Source organism: Schistocerca cancellata, chromosome 5, assembly GCF_023864275.1.
Source record: "Schistocerca cancellata isolate TAMUIC-IGC-003103 chromosome 5, iqSchCanc2.1, whole genome shotgun sequence".
In the NCBI taxonomy this organism is placed as follows: domain Eukaryota; kingdom Metazoa; phylum Arthropoda; class Insecta; order Orthoptera; family Acrididae; genus Schistocerca; species Schistocerca cancellata.
In genome coordinates, this window is record NC_064630.1 from 1,514,729 (window position 1) to 1,532,780 (window position 18,052).

General features: G+C 41.5%; 1 protein-coding gene across 2 annotated transcripts in view; it reads right to left on the reverse strand.

Annotated features, from left to right (window-relative positions):
• LOC126188111 (cytochrome P450 9e2-like) overlaps positions 1–18,052 on the reverse strand; it is a 68,974-nt gene that overhangs the window by 16,454 nt on the left and 34,468 nt on the right. The window lies entirely within an intron of this gene.

An 18,052-nucleotide genomic window follows, 5' to 3' on the forward strand; every position in this document is an offset into this window, starting at 1 on the left:
GGTGATTCCCTGTCAGAACTGAGCCCCCAGTGGCCAGCAAAGACGCCCCAGACATCAGCGGCAGAGCGACGTGACTGTCGCCCTCCAAATGGACCGAAAACAGGCAGTGGTGGTCTGCGACGCCACTTCTTTTCACAGCAGAACTCCCACTTGTCGTCACCCGCGGCGGACTTGCGGCACAGCAGTACGTAGATGACACTTTACGCTCCGTTTTGTTGCCCCTCATGCCAAGCCATCCTGGACTTACATTTCAGGAAGGCAACACCCATTCGCACACGGCAAGAGTTTGTGCTGTTAGTCTTCGTGCCCTACTTCGGGCAGCAAGATTGGCAGATCTCTTCCTAATTGGGGACTCTTGGAGCATTAAGGGCAGCGCCCTCCCGCCACCTTGCGATTTTGACGATCTAACTCGCTTATTGGACAGAATTTGACAAGCTATCTCTCGGGAAGACATCCAACATCAATCAATCAATGCAAAGCCTAATAAATGCTTGAATAAGGGCCACAGGTGGACCAATGCGTTATTGACTTGACGAATTTTAAGCCTCTTTCTCCTACATAAATCTACAAATTTTTCTGAACTGGTAATTATTTCTTTGTCTGTACATGTGCATCCTATCTACCGATTTTCGTCTCATTCGGATAATTCCTTCGTGATGAGCATTTTTTTTGCCTTAGAGTGGATTTCCAAGGTACATAAAAAAATCTTTGATTCTCTGCATTTCAAAGATGAGCGACATATACTGATACACACAACCTTCATTATCTCTCTATTATGTCATAAAAATTTTCTCATAGTTGCTGAAAACTGCAAGCTGTACACATTTGTACCTGCCGTGTGGCACTGGAGATTACATAAGTAATTGGCTTACAACTAAAACCGCTCCAAAGTGGAAGATATCTGGATGTAAACAGATATTTGTGAGATCCTAGAGAGATTACGCTCTTGTAACAGTAATTTATCCAAGATCGCGATTGGTAAAAGTGAAGTCATTTTCTTTTTCGAGACCGATCCTCGCTGAGATTGCTCATACTTACAGGTTTATATCACTGATGTGTAGTTGTGGACTATATTCTATGCTCACGCATTGTAACCTTTCTAGAGATCGAAGGCCTCATCTATAAAAATCGACATGGATTCCATAAAGAGAGATCTTGCGAAACGCAGCTCGCTCTGCACTTCCATGAAATTCAGAGCGCTGCGTACAAACGTCGTCAGATTGACGCTGTGTTCCTTGACTTCCGGAAGGCATTCGACACTGTTCAGGACTATCGATTAGTGAACAAAATACGAGCATATCGATAATCGAACAATATTTGTCACCTTCTAGCAGGTAGAACTCAATACGTTGTTCTTCACAAGACGGAATCGACGGGCGTAAAGGCAACTTCAGGAGTGCAGTAGAGACTGACAGTTGACCGTAAATAAATTTAACGTACTGTGCACAACTAGGTGAGGAGATTCACTAATATTCGGATTACAATACTACTGAAAAAAACACTGGATACATCCACGATAGTAAAGTATTTGGGAATAACCATCCGAAGCAACGTAAAGTGGAATGAGCACACCAAAAAACGCTAGGAAAAGCAAACGCCAGTCTGTAATCAAATGACAGAATCTCAAATAAACGTAATTGTTCCACAAAAGAAATGACTCACAGAAGACGTCTAAGACTGGGTCTTGAGTACTGTTCATCAGGCTGGTACACTTACTAGGTTGGATTAAGGATTAACAGAAGAGAGAGGGAAGGTGCAGCGCAGAGCAGCGCCTTTCGTCACGGGGTCCTTTAGTCACCGCGACAGCGTTACGGAAATGTTCGATAAGCTCCAGTGGGGGTCGCTACAAGACAGGCGTCTGCGAAATGAGGAGGTCGAAGAAAGCAGACAGATTAGAACTGATACGGAAGTTTATCACGGATGCAACACAGAAATGGAAAACGACAGCAGTGCCAGAAATACTATCCGGTTAGCATCGTCAAGTGGTCTGTGGAACAGACATGTAGATGTAAGTCATAGGCTACACATTTTCTGAGTAACTGTTTGTTTTAAGCATGTGACATATTTAAGGATTTGTTAATTGTGACAGGATGTCGAAGACAGCTAGTGTGGGTTGTGGTTTTCTGCTGAAGAAGGAAGAGATGTGCAGCTGAAGAAGGTCCGATCTGAGTTCAGTAACTTCGTTAGTGCCGCTTGTTTGCAATCATTGGCTCGGAAGTGCAAGAAAAGGTGTGTGGGCGAGGTGAATACGAAGTATGGCTATAAAATAACGAAACAGATGCTGTCACAGAGTAAGTACGCATGCACCAAACATGAACGACCAACAGCTGTGAAGCGTAAAGCCTTCCCACTCTAATATGGTATCTCTGATGTCTGTAGAGCAATCAGTGTTGCCGTTGCCTTCATTTGTTTAAAAGTTGTTATTTTTTGTAGAAAAAACGGTAACTGTAATTGTACAGAAACAAATTGTCGTTAAGTTTCATAAGAATCTCGAAAAAACAGCTACTGAAAACTGTCTTTTGGTCGAACAAATGTTTATAACGTACGCGGCTCTCTGAGTGGTTCAAGACTTTCCAAGACGGCCGAGAAGACATTGAGGACGACTCACGCCCGGGACGACGTTCAACATCAGAAACTGATGAAAATATCTACAAAGTTGGTAATCTGATTCGATTCGACCGACGACTGAGTATTCGATCGGTGGGTGAAACTGTAAGAATAGACAAAGAATGCGTTAGCAAATTGTACATAGCCAGTTTAACGTGAAAAAAGTGAATGCGAACTGTTGTGGAAAATTCTCACAATCGAACAGACAGAAGCTCGTGAAAATGTTTGTACTGACACTATACCGAATACCTGAAATGTACTCACAGTTGCCCAAACGAATAGCTCTCGCATATATGAGGCAATGACGATAGTGAAAATTTGTTCCGTATCGGGACTCGAACCCGGATTCCCCACTTTACGCGAGCGATCGTGTTTTCTGCTTTGTACCCAAACTTCGACACTTCCTCGATCCTGCGTCACACCCTGTACACCTTCAAACGTTATGTACACTACTGGCCATTAAAATTGCTACACCAAGAAGAAATGCAGATGATAAACGGGTATTCATTGGACAAATATATTATACTAGAACTGACATATGATCACATTTTCACGCAGTTTGGGTGCATAGATCCTGAGAAACACGCACCCAGAACAATCACCTCTGGCCGCAATAACGGCCTTGATACGTCTGGACATTGAGTCAAACAGAGCTTGGATGGCGTGTACAGGTACAGCTGCCCATGCAGCTTCAACTGGATACCACAGTTCATCAAGAATAGTGACTGGCGTATTGCGACGAGTCAGTTGCTCGGCCACCATTGACCAGACGTTTTAAATTGGTGAGAGATCTGGAGAATGTGCTGGCCAGGGGGCAGTCGAACATTTTCTGCATCGAGAAAGGCCCGTACAGGACCTGCAACATGCGCTCGTGCATTATCATGCTGAAATGTAGGGTTTCGCAGGGATCGAATGAAGGGTGGAGCCACGGGTCATAATACATCTGAAATGTAACGTCCACTGTTCAAAGTGCCGTCAATGCGAACAACAGGTGAGCGAGACGTGTAACCAATGGCACCCCATACCATCACGCCGGCTGTTACGCCACTATGGCGATGACGAATACACGCTTCCAATGTGCGTTCATCGCGATTTCGCCAAACACGGATACGACCATCATGATGCTGTAAACAGAACCTGTATTCATCCGAAAAAATGATGTTTTGGCATTCGTGCACCCAGGTTCGTCGTTCAGTACACCATCGAAGGCGCTCCTGTCTGTGATGCAGCGTCAAGGGTAACCGCAGCCATGGTCTCCGAGCTGATAGTTCATGCTGCTGCAAATGTCGTGGAACTGTTCGTGCAGATGGTTGTTGTCTTGCAAACGTCCCCATCTGTTGATTCTGGGATCGAGACGTGGCTGTACGATCCCTTACAGCCATCTGGATAAGATGCCTGTCATATCGACTACTAGTGGGATCCAGCACGGCGTTCCGTAATACCCTCCTGAACCCACCGATTCCATATTCTGCTAACAGTCATTGGATCTCGACCATCGCGAGCAGCAATGTCGCGATACGATAAACCGCAATCGCGATAGGCTACAACCCGACCTTTATCAAAGTCGGAAATGTGATGGTACGCGTTTCTCCTCCTTATACGAGGCATCACAACAACGTTTCACCAGCAACGCCGGTCAACTGCTGTTTGTGTATGAGAAATCGGTTGGAAACTTTCCTCATGTGAGCACGTTGTAGGTGTCGCCACCGGCGCCAATCTTGTGTGAATGGTCTGAAAAGCTAATCATTTGCATATCAGAGCATCTTCTTCCTGTCGGTTAAATTTCGTGTCTGTAGCACGTCATCTCCGTGGTGTAGCAATTTTAATGGCCAGTAGTGTAATTTCCATGCAGTGCAGTACATTTTTAACTGAAAGTAGCTGCCTGGTATCGGCGGATACATACAGCGCTACAGTGCCCGTGTTGTTAAGGAGAACGATGCGACTTTCCTTCGAACATGAATGCGTGTCCGAAGGAGCATAGCATCGTTCTTCTTAACAACAAGGGCACTGCGATTCGTACTTTGAACACCACTTAAAATGATTTTAATTTTTTTGAAAGTTTAATAACATGTGACGAATGTTGGTGTATCACTTATGATGCAGAAACTAAGCGCCAATTCATGTACTGGGACCGTCCAGCTTCACCGAGGGCAAAAAAGCTCGAATTAGCAAACCAAGATTCAGGCATGGAGTTGTGTATCATCACTTGGTTCCTGAAGGTCAAAGTATTAATCAATATAATTATCTTGAGGTTCTTGCTCAACTCCATGAGCAAATAAGAAAAAACGACCCAAACTGTTGAAGAACAACTCACAGGTTCTGCATGAAGATGCGCACTGGCTCATACAGGTTTCTAGTGGGGGGGGGGGGGGGGGGAGCATTCTAGTGTTAGCCGACCCACTTTATTCGCCTGACCTAGCAACATGTGGCTTTTATGTAGTAGTAGTAGCCTTATCCATCCGTACATCTCTTTTTAGAAGGCAATAGGACGTGTCAAAGTATTAACGAGTTTAGACCAATTTACAATAAGCTAATTCGTATACACATACATGTACAGATTTCCACCATCATTAGGTTTACTCATGCTATACAATACATTTTTTATAAACAACTTATTAAATAATGTAATGCCGCACTGTTCACTCATATCTCACTATCAGTCCCTGCACGCACGATACACACATCGTTTCATAGCAATTCACTCACTACACACACAAACACGCACACACACTGGTCATCTCTGGGCCATTTTCGGTACCTCAACCTCCCATTTGCTATCCTGAAGAACTGAGTGAGCATTCGTCTATAATGAGTGAGATGTTGAGCTCAGAAATAGGAAGAGGTGCTAGTATTGTGCTTTGCATAGCTTGGGGGTAAGTTTTTCTAGAAAACGAAAAAAAAAACATAATGTGAAGGTGTTATGTGCAATATTGGATGTTGTGTAATCGTTATTATTATTTATTTGTATAACATTCTTTTTACCAAACCCCTACTCTGTTTTATCTAAGTAATCCTTCAATGTATAAAATGTATTGCATAATAGATACTTTTTTAGCTGCCTTTCAAAATAAGTGTATTTTTGCAATTTCTTTAATCTCTTTTGGTAATTTATCGTACAGTATTATTTATTGGTAGAAAATGCTGTTTTGAGTGTCATGTTTATTTTTTCTTGGTAAATGTAAGTTGAGTCTAACTCTTGTTCCACGGCCATGGACAGAGCTGTTTGTGGAGTAATTACCGATGCTATTTTTGATGTGTACAATGACTGGTAAATGTATTCTCACGGAGCAGTTAAAATCCCCAATGTTTTGAACAGCTCATTACAATGAGCTCGACTACTATTGTTATGGCTCTTTTCTGGAGTTTGAAAATTGTGTCCAGATTTTACGCATTTGTTCCGTGAATTCTACTATGGCTGACTCCGTATTTTTGCCACTTCGGAAACCAAACTGTGATGTGCTTAAAAGATTTTATTTATTCAGGTAATTCATTAATCTGTCTTTCTAGGCTTAACAATGCTACACGGCAGGTAAAATACAAAAATATCACAGACATATTATATAAAATTAACGAACGAAAATAAAAAAAAGTTGTCAGTGGAGAGACTCGATTCCACATCAGTATAAAACTGTAATATGAAGCTAATGCGATGCCCCTGCACCACTTTTTTTTCTTTTCTTTTTCTTTTTTTGAACAGGAAGGTGAGCTAAATGACACAGCTTTATTCGTACAACGGTGGCGTTCTATGGGTAAAGAAAGTAACTAAAGAACAAAATATTAAGGTATAAATATAATGTAAAGACCGGCCTTCCGGTGGAATCAGGCTTACAAGGGGAGGCCGCCAATTGTGAAATTCAGATTCGATTCAAACTGCGCATAATAAAAGCTCATGGCCAGAGGTGTAATGTGGCAAAGCACCAAGATGCACTTCTCAGCCGTTGTCGAGAAAGTCGACAGTTAAAAGAAACGGTTAGGTGAAATACTCTGTACGATTAATAGTTTCCTACAGCATCGTGGCAAGGCGGTAAGCGCTCGAGTTCGTATTCCGAAGGTTGCCGGATCGAATCTCGCGCCATGCAACTTTTTTTTAATTATTTGTCTTTTTGTAATTCAAATGTATACACACACACACACACACACACACACACGGCAATCAGTTGCAATATAATAAGTTGTTGAAAGTCGTTTGCCGTGGAAAAATAATACTTGAAATAAAACACAATATCACAAATAATACTCAAGTGGATACAATTTATTGATAAGTTCGGTATACACTCGCACATAATTAACAATTAGTGACCAGAAGTAGCTGGAGTATCGCACGAACCAGAGTGATAGTTATCATAGAAACATGGAGAGCAGAAAACAGCACGACATCGAGCACATCTGATAAACGATGCATTTTTACGAGAACAATTGTTTCTTAAATTATCTGTTCGGAAACACACGTGATTGACATTCTGAAAAATTGTTCTATCGTTCGTTAGGTTTGATGCATACCACGCGTATCGCATCATATCGGCAAAAATCGGAGAAGACAATTGTTGGTGGACGATGGATTGAATATATTTCGTGTGTGTGTATATACATTTGAATTACAAAAAAAAACAAATAATAAAAAAAAGTTGCACGGTGCGCGATTCGATCCGGGGACCTTCGGATTACGAATCCGAGCGCTTACCACTGCGCCACGACGCTGTAGAAAACTAATAAGCGTAGTGAGTATTTCACCGCAACGGTTTCTTTTAACTGTCGATTTTCTCGACAACGGCTGAGAAGTGCATCTTGGTGCTTTGCCACATTACACCTCTGGCCATGAGCTTTTATTATGCGCAGTATGAATCGAATCTGAATTTCACAATTGGCGGCCTCCCCTTGTTAGTGTAAGAACAGAAAGGAAGCCGGCAGTCAGCGTGGCGACTCGCTACGCTACACGGAGCAGCTACAGGTGCCTAGGGGTGCACACAGAGGACGCCGGTTCGTCGTGCACCAGTGCCGTTACGGGCAGAACGTCATGCGCTCTCCGTTAGTTCTGTAGTCTTTCTCATACGCTGTTAGAGGAACTATTGACCTGAAAAGTTTTATTTTTACTTTACGTATAGCTTTACGTACCTGTTCGTGATGAAGTGCCCAACATCTCGCCAATGGTCATACTTATTATGATTATTGCATTTAAGTATGGCGCTTCGCCGAATTCGAAAACGTTTGCAATGAAAAATATGGGTCGCTATGATTTTCCATTTGGTGCAAATTACACCGTATGTGCCTGCGAATGAAATTTAGCTAACATACTGAATTATTCTTTCGCTGGGGAAGAGGTCTATGTCTCCGGTCTCGCTACAAACTGCATCCGTGAGAGAATGAAATATGCATAACATCATCATATCTCCTAAACCATTCGAGATATGGAAACGAGATTTTGGTAAATAATAGCACACGATGAGGAGAGCATTTTTCCATATGGATAAGATACGGAACTTCCCTATCTACATCTATACAGCCGAAGCTATAATTTTTATTTAATTTTTTTCAATCTAGTACTGTAGTTTTTTTAAAGGTCATTGACAGTTAATGAAAAGAGAATTTGCTGCTATGAAAATAAACGGGCAAGTTCTTCTTGTATGTCACAGCAAACGGACACAATGAGTTTTTCCGTAAGGTATTGACCTCTCTGATCGCCAATTGTTTGTTTAACAAGACACTCCATTTCAAGATTATGCCGCACAAGCTACTACAAGGCAAGTTTGTCCAAATGATTCTCTATTATGGTAAAAGAAGCAAAATTAAAGCTTCCAATAAGAGAAGATGAGGAAAGCGTTTCTGAAGAAGAGAAATTTGTTAACATCGAGTATAGATATAAGCGTTAGGAAGTCGTTTCTGAAAGTATTTGTATGGAGTGTAGCCATTTATGGAAGTGAAAAATGGACGATAAATAGTTTGGACAAGAAGAGAATAGAAGCTTTCGAAATGTGGTGCTACAGAAGAATGCTGAAGATTAGATAGGTAGATCACATAAATAATGAGGAGGTATTGAATAGAATTGGGGAGAAGAGGAGTTTGTGGCACAACTTGACAAGTAGAAGGGACAGGTTGGTAGGACATGTTCTGAGGCATCAAAAGATGACAAATTTAGCATTGGAGGGCAGCTTGGAGGGTAAAAATCATAGAGGGAGACCAAGAGATGAATACACTAAGCAGATTCAGAAGAATGTAGGTTGCAGTAAGTACTGGGAGATGAAGAAGCTTGCACGGGATAGAGTAGCATGGAGACCTGCATCAAACCAGTCTCAGGACTGAAGACAACAACAACAAGAGAAAGGTAGCCGTTACTCATAACTGATGATCCTTTTTAAATGAGAAAAGCTTAACAATGATGACAAAGATAGCTCGTCACTTCTGTTGCAATTCTGGCAATAGAAACTTACGAAAACGGTTTTCTCCTTGTTCTTCATCTGCGAAACAGGGATATAATTCGCAACAAGTAGCGTACCCATCTTTTTTTTTAGTTCCTACCCCAATTCAGATTAAAGTGGTGATGTTCTTCACCTTAATTGTCTTTTGATGTGTTAGAGGTGGATTACGTGAATTTGTAATCTATTTTAACCTTAAGGAATAGTCTCAACCGGTTTTTAAGGTAACGATTATCATATTTTTGTAACCTAGTTAGCCGCTGTTACACATGCATCAGATTTGTCATTTCTAATAAACCAATGCTACATTTTTACTTGAGAGAAGAACTGACCGAACAAAACCCTTTCGTCACTCTGAATCTGTGATCACATTGATGACTTGCAGAACCTAGTCAGTTATTCGTTAAGGTCAGTCTCTCTTATGTAGTAAGAAGATTCACTTCCTCACTCCGCACAGAGACAGGAATGGATAGATTGTACGCTGTTTGCTGCGCTTTCTCATATGTGAAATATAACTGAATTACAGAAAGAAACTCCTTTGGTAAGTTTCATTCCCAGATGTTCATTCTTAAAGATACACTGGCTTACAAGACTTCCCTGAAAGTGTAACAGAGTTGGTGATTTCTTTTTATCTGAGTTCTTAAACTTTTTCGTTAAGATACGAATCATCAGTGACGAGTGTGAAGAAATGCGTACATTTCTCTGACTGCCACGTTAAATTATGCTTTTTTGCCGAAACGCAACATAAACTGCACAAACTAACAACCTTGCCATTGCGAAAGTTTGCTAACCAGGCAATAGGCGACCAGAGAGTTCGATACCTTATGGAAAACTTCATTGTGTCTGTTTGTTTCAACATACGAGAAGAAATTGCGTTTATTTTCATACTAGCAAATTCACTTTTCACTACCTATCAATGACTTTTTAAAAACTACAGTGTTGAATTGAAAAAAAAAAATCTGTAGCTTCGGCTATACCGACGTAGATAAGAATGTTCCGGTAAGTCAACTATGCGACAAAATACTTTTCTCGTTGTGTGCTATCAGTCATCAAAATCTCGTTTCGATATCTCGAACGGTTTCGAAGATATAAGGGACGTTATGAATATTTCATCCTCGCACGCCTGCTGCAGAAGTGAACGTGCTACCTAAATTGCATTTTATCGAGACTGGACACAAATACAGAGCTTCTGCGACGTCTAAAGAAAAATTGCACCAAACGCAAAATCGTAGATCCCTCTGTTTTCCATTGCAAGCTTTCCGAATTTTGCACAATGTCGTACTTGGGTGTGAATATCACTTTAATTATCACCATTATCCAATTTATGAGCACTTCGCCATGAAACTGACATATAAAGCTATATGTACTGTGAAAATGAATTTTTTAACGATTATTTTCTGAAAAACAATTGAGAAAGATTGCAGACCGTGCTCCTCGATTCTCTCAGCACAGGGTCGTCAACCGGGACGCCAGAAGCGGGTAAGGAAAGTCTCGCACATTCCGGCTCGCCGCCAGCCGCCTGCCACGGACTGCTGCCTCAGCAGATAACGAGGTGGATATTTTCGGGTCTGGATGAGGCCACCTCGCACAGGGCCCCCCTGCGCAGGGAACCCGCTTTCCTTCTGTGGGCACCCTTAGACACGACACCCCCCGCTACAATCGGGCAACACGGCCGTAGACTCCTCCAACCTGCCTTTGAGGCCGGGTACGTCTTCACAATGGAGGGGTCCAGATGGTTCTGTCACTTGTTCCGGTTCCTTTCCCAAAATGTACGTGTATGTGAAGTTAACTTCTCATACCTGACACGTGTCAACTGTGTGGAAGACCCAAGAAGACACTATGCATATAATTAGCAGAGTATTGGAGGTAGCGCAGGTGGTGTTAGAGACGAGTGAATCGTCCCAATAAGAAGGACCAAAAAGTCACCATCCCAGTGAAGATACCGTATGATCAAACCCTTGATCCAGATTAGATTAGATTAATACTAGTTCCATGGATCATGAATACGATATTTCGTAATGATGTGGAACGAGTCGAATTTTCCAATACGTGACATAATTAGGTTAATTTAACAACATACTTAAGTTAATATAACAACTTTATTTTTTTGAGTTTTTTGTTTTTCTTTATTTTTATTTTTTTTTTTTTTTATTTTTTAATATTTTTGTTGTTTTTTTTCCTTTTTTTTCTTAATTTATATCTAAAAATTCCTCTATGGAGTAGAAGGAGTTGTCATTCAGAAATTCTTTTAATTTCCTCTTAAATATTTGTTGGTTATCTGTCAGACTTTTGATACTATTTGGTAAGTGACCAAAGACTTTAGTGCCAGTATAATTCACCCCTTTCTGTGCCAAAGTTAGATTTAATCTTGAATAGTGAAGATCATCCTTTCTCCTAGTATTGTAGTTATGCACACTGCTATTACTTTTGAATTGGGTTTGGTTGTTAATAACAAATTTCATAAGAGAGTATATATACTGAGAAGCTACTGTGAATATCCCTAGATCCTTAAACAAATGTCTGCAGGATGATCTTGGGCGGACTCCAGCTATTATTCTGATTACACGCTTTTGTGCAATAAATACTTTATTCCTCAGTGATGAATTACCCCAAAATATGATGCCATATGCAAGCAATGAGTGAAAATAGGCGTAGTAAGCTAATTTACTAAGATGTTTATCACCAAAATTTGCAACGACCCTTATTGCATAAGTAGCTGAACTCAAACGTTTCAGCAGATCATCAATGTGTTTCTTCCAATTTAATCTCTCATCAATGGACACACCTAAAAATCTGGAATATTCTACCTTAGCTATATGCTTCTGATTAAGGTCTATATTTATTAATTGCATCATACCATTCACTGTATGGAACTGTATGTACTGTGTCTTATCAAACTTCAGTGAGAGTCCGTTTACAAGGAACCACTTAGTAATTTTCTGAAAGACAGTATTGACAATTTCATCAGTTAATTCTTGTTTGTCAGGTGTGATTACTATACTTGTATCATCAGCGAAGAGAACTAACTTTGCCTCTTCATGAATATAGAATGGCAAGTCATTAATATATAATAAGAACAACAAAGGACCCAAGACTGACCCTTGTGGAACCCCATTCTTGATAGTTCCCCAGTTTGAGGAATGTGCTGATCTTTGCATGTTATGAGAACTACTTATTTCAACTTTCTGCACTCTTCCAGTTAGGTACGAATTAAACCATTTGTGCACTGTCCCACTCATGCCACAATACTTGAGCTTGTCTAGCAGAATTTCATGATTTACACAATCAAAAGCCTTTGAGAGATCACAAAAAATCCCAATGGGTGGTGTTTGGTTATTCAGATCATTCAAAATTTGACTGGTGAAAGCATATATGGCATTTTCTGTTGAAAAACCTTTCTGGAAACCAAACTGACATTTTGTTAGTACTTCATTTTTACAGATATGTGAAGCTACTCTTGAATAGATTATTTTCTCAAAAATTTTGGATAAAGCTGTTAGAAGGGAGATTGGACAGTAATTGTTGACATCAGATCTATCCCCCTTTTTATGCAAAGGTATAACAATAGCATATTTCAGTCTATCAGGGAAAATGCCCTGTTCCAGAGAGCTATTACACAGGTGGCTGAGAATCTTACTTATCTGTTGAGAACAAGCTTTTAGTATTTTGCTGGAAATGCCATCAATTCCATGTGAGTTTTTGCTTTTAAGCAAGTTTATTATTTTCCTAATTTCAGAGGGAGAAGTGGGTGAGATTTCAATTGTATCAAATTACATAGGTATGGCCTCTTCCATTAACAGCCTAGCATCTTCTAATGAACACCTGGATCCTACTATATCCACAACATTTAGAAAATGATTATTAAAAATATTTTCAACTTCTAACTTTTTGTTCATAAAGTTTTCATTCAATTTGATGGTAATACTGTCTTCCTCTGCTCTTGGTTGACCTGTTTCTCTTTTAATAACATTCCAAATTGTTTTAATTTTATTATCAGAGTTCCTGATTTCAGACATGATACACATACTCCTGGATTTTTAATAACTTTTCTTAATATAACACAGTAGTTTTTATAATGTTTGATAGTTTCTGGGCCACTACTCTTTCTTGCTGTCAGATACATTTCCCTTTTCCGGTTACAAGATATTTTTATACCCTTAGTAAGCCATGGTTTGTTACAAGGTTTCTTATGAGTATATTTAACTATTTTCTTGGGGAAGCAGTTTTCAAATGCATTTACAAAAATGTCATGAAATAAATTATATTTTACATTGGCATCAGGTTCATGGTACACCTCATCCCAGTCTAACTGCCATAGGCTTTCCCTGAAATATGCAATTGTTAAATTGTTGACTGAACGTACTACTTTGGAGGACTGTTTAGTTTGCTGAATGGAGCTATGTCATATATTGTAACTAGCTGTGCACCATGATCAGAAAGACCATTCTCAACAGGCTGAGCATTTATCTGGTTAAACTTACCTTGGTCTATAAAGAAGTTATCTATCAGTGAGCTGCTATCCTTTACCACCCGAGTAGGAAAATCAATAACGGGTGTCAAATTGAAAGAACCGAGTAATACTTCCACGTCATTTTTCCTATTACCCTCTTTCAGAGAATCTACATTGAAGTCCCCACAAATAATAATTTGCTTCCCCCTGTCTGACAGATAGCACAACAAGGAGTACAATTTTTTCAGAAATAGATGAAAATTTCCTGATGGGGACCTATATACAGTTACAATTATAAATGTGCCTTTATTTAATTTAAGCTCACAGGCACATGCTTCTATATGTTTCTCTACACAAAACTTTTTTGTTTCTATACTTTTTGCACAATGATAACTGCATTCATCTTAGTACATAGATAGAATGCATATTTCAGGTAGGAAGGGATGTCGTAGTCTCTGATGTTATGGTCGTTCACTGAATGAGGGCCAACATCAGATGCATCAACCTCCACCCACCACGTTAGACCCACATTCCAGACCATCCATATAGGAAGATGGCAAGGGACACAATGGAAAATCTGTCATACGTATGGAATGGAATCTGGTGATTCATATATTTGTCGTTAAGCACCAAATACTACTCATCTCTGTCAGTGAATCGAGAAAAGCACTGTGCACTGAACGCCAGGCCACCGACTGGTAACTAAGGGTACATGGCTTTTGGTTGGATTTTGGGGATGGCCTCACATCATCCTGCAATAAACATCGCGTACCGTCTGCAGCCGCTCGCTTGGCAGGTCAGCTTCGATAAAACTGAAGACCACAAATAAACTCCTTAAGGTGAGACAGTGTTGGGGAAATATGCGCCACTGCAACTCGTGGTTCGTGAGAGGTGGGGGGTCAGTTCTTCAATCAGAGTTCCCGAGAAGCTGCACTGGTGGCGAGTCTACGTCTCCATCATGATGATGGCATGTAGAGCAGCTGCTCTAACCCACACACTGACCAGCCTAAGGGGTAGGGAGAGTGAGTGTACCTTATCGCACTTTGATGATCATCCCCACACTGATGAAGTACCAAAGTGTATGATGTTGTCATCAGCATCGGTATCCCGAACGAGATAGACGTTGAGTTAAGCCACTTGCTACACCACATTCGAAGATTGCAGCAAGTTGCTATGGACATCCATAGATATGATTTGTAAGAGACAAGTAAAGAATGCTGTCCGTTGACTGTCATGCATAAAAACAATGCCCAAGCATGTAATCCTGTTCTGAAGTGGGTGTGGAGCCAAGTGCCCTTCTGGGGGACCGCTGCCGATGACCATTTCCTCATCTCTGTGGCACCGTATTGGGCAATCCAATCCAGTGATCTTTGGTCTTTGTCTGGTACCTGCACTAAAAAAGTCAGATTGCGCTGCGCTAAAAATATTGTGTGTCAGTTTAGTGTTGATCAGAATAAGTAAAGTTTTGCTCATCTGTTTGAAAATCAAATAACGTAAGAGGTTTACCAGCACAGTAATTCATAATTTTCCAAAGGGGACGTTTCAATTTGTTTATTGCCCTTAGTAGCTAGTTACATGTTACATACATCATTTGAATGATTCTTTTATCGAAATGACGTGAAACGAGTCAGTTCTAGGGGACTTATGACCACAGCAGTTGAGTCCCATAGTGCCATGAAGGGGCTACTGCCGTAGAAGTACTATAAGGTCCACACGACAAAATGGAAGCTACAGTTGTGGAAAGTATGGGTACATAAATGTGTGGCAGTCGGACCAGTCAGTGTTGGGGGAGAGGGGGACCGGGGGGGGGGGGGCGCAGGGGAGGGGTGCATACTTACGTCAAGCACAGGGCTGGAGGCGGGGAGGGGGGGGGCACGCACACGCCAAGTAAACGCATGGGACTGGGACAAAACTGCGTTTGGGGAGGTTTCCGGACAGAAATGAACTCAGCAGTAATGTAAATAAACAACTCAACACTCACGCGTAGGACGACGCCACACGGAAGTTAATAGTGCAGACGGCCCAGAAGCCAGCTGATCACGGCGGCGGAAGCACTCACGTATGAGCCAGTGAGTTGGGAAACCGAAGTAGGAAGCCGCAGTAGACCAGGAAACGGGGACTTACTGGTCCGTCCGTGGTTCACAAGATCGATACAAAAAACAACTATTAATATAAGAATAAATACACTGAAGCGACAAATAAACTGGTATAGGCATGCGTATTCAAATACAGAGATATGTAAACAAGCACAGTACGGCGCTGCGGTCGGCAACGCCTATATAAGACAGTTGGTGTCTGGCGCAGTTGTTAGATCGGTTACTGCTGCTACAATGGCATGTTATCAAGATTTAACTGAGTTTGAACGTAGTGTTATAGTCGGCGCACGAGCAATGGCACAGAGCATCTCTGAGGTCCCGATGAAGTGGGCTTTTCCCGTACGACCATTTCACGAGTGTGCCATGAATGTCAGGAATCCCGTAAAACATCAAATCTCCGACATCGCTGGGGCCGGAAAAGATCCTGCAAGAAGGGGACCTGCGACAACTCAAGAGAATCGTTCAACGTGACAGAAGTGCAACCCTTCCGCAAACTGCTGCAGATTTCAATTCTGGGCCATCAACAAGTGTCAGCGTCCGAATCATTCAACGAAACATCATCGATACGGGCTTTCGGAGCAGAAGGCCCACTCATGTACCCTTGATTACTCCGTGACGCAAAGCTTTACGCCTCGACTGGGCCCGTCAAGAGCGACATTGGACTATTGATGACTGGAAACATGTTGCGTGGTCGGAAGAGTCTCATTTCAAATTGTACCGAGCGTATGGAATCCATGGACCCTGCATGTCAGCAGGAGACTGTTCAAGGTGGAGGAGGCTCTGTAATGGTGTGGGGTGTGTGCAGTTGGACTGATATGACACCCCTGATACCTCTAGGTACGACTCTTACAGATGACTCGTACGTAAGCGTCCTGTCTGATTACCTGCATCCATTCACGTCCATTGTAAATTCCGAGGGACTTGCACAATTCCAGCAGGATAATGCGACACCCCACACGTCTAGAATTGCTATAGAATGGCTCCAGGAACACTCTTCTGAGTTTAAACACTTCCGCTGGCCACCAGACGCCCCAGACATGACCATTATTGAGCATATTTGGGTTGCCTTGCAACGTGCTGTTCAGAAGCGATCTCCTTCCACTCGTGCTCTTACGGATTTACCGACAGCCCTGCAGGATTCATTGTGTCAGTTCCCTCCAGCAGTGACTGATGACCTCAGATGTTGTTCCATAGTGCTCAGAGCCATTTGAACCATTTGAACCCTCCAGCAGTACTTCAGACATTAGTCGAGTCCATGCCACGTCGTTTGCGGCACTTTTGCGTCCTGGCGAGGGCCCTACACGATATGAGGCATGTGTACCCGTTTCATTGGCTCTTCAGTGCATAATAAAGTACAAATATGAGGAATCGCAAAAATGACTCCAGGCCAGCGTGATAGAATACATTAGATTAGAGAGATATAAGACAAAAATACGACTAAAACAGTAGGTACGGACGATTTGTTAAAATATATCTAAAAGTTGAACAATAACACAAGAGGTGAGGCGTGGCGCGAGAATGATGGCAACTGTTAGCATCGGTACTCATGTATAGAGTCGTCTTAAAGAGCAAAAACATGTTAGTGTAAGACGCTTAGTTAGGGTTGAAATGATAAACACAACAGGAATAGCGATGTACACGTATAAGATAGTACGAGGGTTATTCTGCGGTTCGGCCCCCAGTGTCACACCAGATGAGTGTAACCCCTATGTTTGCGTGGTAGGGTAATGGTGGTGTATGCGTACGTGGAAACTTGTTTGCGCAGCAATCGCCGACATAGTGTAGCTGAGACGGAATAAGGGGAACCAGCCGGCATTTGCTGAGGCAGATGGAAAACCGCGTAAAAATCATCCACAGACTGGCCAGCTGTGCCGGGGACCAGGGCGCACCTTCCCATTCCGGAAAGCCGGAAAGACGTAATAAAATATGTGACAAGGTAAAACGAGCCATGAAGCAGGACTAGAGAAAGTGAGTGAAGAAGTTAAGCCTAGGATTACTGCAATGACTGAGTTGTTGGAATGAAATGAAGTAAACTGTTTTAGATACGCGAGCGTGTTACCTTTTCATGTCACTGAATATAGTACTACAAAAAAAAAAAAATCAGTTTTCTCAGCAAATGCCTAAAAGTCAACGTGACAGAAAGTATGACAGTAAAAAAGATAAAAAATAAAAATGCTACGAAATTAGGGGGTACTGCTAGGATTCAAAAAAATATCAAAAAATTGGTCACTAAGACGACGACAGCTGACGATGGCAAGAATAAGATGGCAACCGCCGAGATCGGTAATCATGTCCCATCTTTAACAGTCAAAACAAGATGTTAATATAAAAAGCTTAGTCAGAATAAAACTGTTACACACAGCAGGAATACCAGGGTAGACGTACGAAGCAGAACGCTGCAACAACCGTTATAAAATTTGTAAGAAGTGAAAGTGGCTCTAAATTAAAACTAACTTAAGTTGAGGTATAATTTGCATAAAATCGCTGTG